Below are 3863 nucleotides of genomic sequence, written 5' to 3' on the forward strand. Positions count from 1 at the left end.
AGAGAGAGAGAGAGAGAGAGAGAGAGAGAGAGAGAGAGAGAGAGAGAGAGGGGAGGAAGGGGAGAAGTGGGGAGAAAGGAGCAAGACTGAAAAGGACGAGAGCTCAGGCTGGAAGCAGAAGGAAGGCCTGCGTCGTCAGCGGTGGACTGGGGTAGGGAGTGGGCGGGGCTTGTCTCTTAACGGGATGGGACAGGAGAGGCCATTATGTATAGGATGCCAAGTATTCACATAGCTATAAGCTAGGACCACTACACATAAATAGGAGAGCTACACCAGTCTGAATTTGTAGATTAATTGTCCAATTTCTGCTTCTAGAGGGTTCTTCCTGGATAATACACTGTGTGTCAGAAATTAGAGAGATACCTAGGAAATGGCTCTGTCTTCAACATTCCTTTGCTCCCAGGCGAGATTGCTAGAGGACTCCTTTGATGAAAGACAGACAGCTGCAAAGAAGGAAAGACTTGGAACGCAATTTAAGAGGACTGCCTTGTTGGGTGGTGGTGGTGGTGGTGCACGGCTTTAACCCAGCACTGAGGAGGCAGAGGCAGGTGGATCTCTGTGAGTTCAAGGTCACCCTGGTCTACAAGAGCTAGGTTCCAGGACAGGCTCCAAAGCTACAGAAAAACCCTGTCTTGAAAAATCAAAAAAAGAAAGAAAGAGAAAAGGAAGGCTGCCTGGAAGTAGCACCTGAGACTAGACCATCCAAAGAATTTAGTCAGAAGATGATGAGCAAGGAAGCCCAGAGCACCCCAAGGAGAAGGGGCAGCATAAAAGCTGAGCAGTGAGGATTTGGCGGTGTGTACTCTGGACTGTATGGAAATTAATCAAAAACCCAGAGCAGGAGCGGCGGGAAAGCAAGCTAGAAGCAGACCCTAGAGTACATCTTTGTAGCCACTGCTTGGTTGCAATAACATCATTTTCCTTGAAAGTTCTCTTCCCCTTCCCAAGCAGCTCTGCCCATCTGCCCATCTCCCTGGCCTAGCACCTCTGTCCTTAGCTCTCAAGTGCATTTGTCTTGGTCTGAAAGTTCCTTGTTCAACAGGAAGTTGAATAAAAAGTTCTCCCTGCAGATACAGGAGTCTCTCGTTCCTCGTTAGAGGACTGCTTTTCTTTGCTCTGCATGCCCAGTGCCCAGGTTTAATGTGCATGAAGGGCTTCCTGTTTCATTTGCAGCCTTCCAAAGCCTGCTTGACCACGTCCAGCCTCAGAAAAGAGACCAGCCCTACTTGTTATGGGAGTGTAGACAGCAACAAAAACAATGTACCCTGGAGTCGCTTGGCTCCTAGCCATCTTACACCATCTCCAGTCTCTCTCCCATAGGAGTTTCAGAATACACCTGGCTACATGCTCTCTCTTCCTTTGGCCCCTAGTCCCCATCACCCTATCAGGATTTGGGCATGTCAAAACAACAACAACAACACAACAACAAATCAAACCTCTCAATGTGACACAATAATATGCTATGTGTGCCAGCCCTCTGCCTTCTGGAAGGAGAAATCTTGGAATGAGAGCCACCCCACTGCTTAAATGTCAGCGGAGGTAACGAGCTGGCTGTTATTACCATGGTTCTGGACTCACCGAAGAAGGCTTGTTGGTAGAGCCTCTTCACTTGAAGATGGATGGAGTTGCTTATTGAGGTCCTCCCTCAATAAGGTGCCTTTTCATCTACACAGTCTTGCTTCTCTCTGGTGTATTTGTGCCTGGCAACTGACTGTAGGGAAGGCTTTGGAATCATGACCTCAGCAAGGTTGCTGGCATGTAGGTGTGCAGAGCAGAGCCGCACATAGCAGGCACAGCGAGAGGGACACATTCAAATAGACAGGAGAGTCTTCATTCCGAGGCACGTTCCTTTCTCTGAGGTCTTGATGCAATCCTTGCTTTTCAACAATAGTGATCATTCTAAGGAGCCAATCTATCTTCAAGCCCTTTCCCTAAGCTAGGGGAAGAATCAGCCGGGTCCGGTTCACAGCCCTACTCCTGCGTCTGCTTGTCTTTGTGTACATAAAGCTCATTGGAACACAACTGTACTGCCCATGGCTATTTTCTACAGCCGTGGCATCGCCACGCTGGGTGATTACAGCAGAAAACATGGCTGGCAAAAGTCTAGCATATTTACCACCTGGCAATTTACAGTAAACTATTTGCCATATACCTAGCTCTTGAGAAGTTTTAAACTTCGTTTATTTTAGAAAAAGGCACTAGCACGTAAGACAGGCAACTAAGAAGGACCCGGAAAGATGGTCACGCCTGTCATCCCAGCACTCCGGAGGGCAGGGTTTATTGCTCGTCATGAGTTTGAGGCCATCCTGGCCAGCCTAAACCACATCACAGGAATACCCTGTCTCAAACAACACAACAAAACTGAAGGAGAAGGAGCAAAGGCAAAGAACAGGGGAACACCAACAGGCAACAGAGATGTCTGGGAATGTCGGTGGAAGGGATGGCAGACCACACACTTTTCAGCTCAGCCTAGATACATTACACTCAGATCTTTCCCAACCTGTCCCCAGACCTTACGTTTTGTAGTACCATCATCATCTTTACTCTCTATCTCTCCTTTGTGTCTGGCTCATTTATTTTTACTTCAAACAAATGCATAATTTTTTTGTGCAGGATGCCAGTCAGTCACATGGTTTACAGTGTATAAATGGTCAAATTGGGACAATTAACATGTTCATCTCCTTCTTCTCTAGTTTTCCACACGCTATGCAAGTGGCTATGATCCATAGCCCCTTGACATGCTGTAGGACACTAGGACTTCTCCCTTCTAGATAGGCGTCTCAGTGTCCACTATTTACCCACCCTGTGTTTTTCTGTGTGGACACCCCCAGCCTTCCTATCATCCAGCAATCACTATTCTACTTCCTTAGACTCTGAGTCCAAACTTCTCAGTTTCCATACGTGAATTTCACCTACATTCAAAGAATGCATGGCATCTATTTCAGTATGTCAGGCAAGAATTATTTACCTACCCATTAAAAAAAATATTCTTCAGGGGCTGGAGAGATGGCTCAGAGGTTAAGAGCATTGCCTGCTCTTCCAAAGGTCCTGAGTTCAATTCCCAGCAACCACATGGTGGCTCACAACCATCTGTAATGAGGTCTGGTGCCCTCTTCTGGCCAGCAGGCGTACACACAGACAGAATATTGTATACATAATAAATAAATAAATATTTAAAAAAAATATTCTTCAGAACTTCTGTGCATGTGGGGAGTGGGTATGGACACATGGATGCAGGTACGCCAGGAGACCAGAGGCATCAGATCCTCTGGAGCTGGAGTGACAGGCAGGCGTGAGCTATCTGATGTGGGTGCTGGGAATCAAACTCAGGACACAGCTTTAAGTCCTGAACCATCTCTCCAGCTCTGCTCACTCATTCAAATTATCTGACTTTTTACAGTCAGGTGTGGTGGCGCTCGTCTTTAATCCCAGCATCTGGGAGACAGTGGCAGGCAGAACCCCTAGAGTTCAAGGCTAGCCTGACTCTACATAGTGAGTCCCAGGACAGTCAGAGTTATATAGAGGCACTATCTTAAAAATTCTAAATTATATCTTATCGTTTATGTATACCTGTGCATGTGTGCACACATGTCATGATCCTCAAGCAGAGGTTGGAGGAAACATTTTGGAAGTTCTCTCCTTCTTCTCCGTGGGTCCCAAGCATCGAATTCAGGTCTCCAGACTTGGCAGCAGGTATTTTTAGGCACTGAACCATCTTACCAGAGTGTGTGACCATTTTGAAATCCATGTGGTCTGCTTCCAGCCCCAACTCCTGCTGAAAGAGTTCCACTAACACAAACATTACTTCCCAAGACCTCCTAGCTATTGGCCCTCCCTTCTCAGTTCAGTTTCCAGCACGCAGG

Source organism: Microtus ochrogaster, chromosome 4 (genome assembly GCF_000317375.1).
Source record: "Microtus ochrogaster isolate Prairie Vole_2 chromosome 4, MicOch1.0, whole genome shotgun sequence".
NCBI classification, from domain to species: Eukaryota; Metazoa; Chordata; class Mammalia; order Rodentia; family Cricetidae; genus Microtus; species Microtus ochrogaster.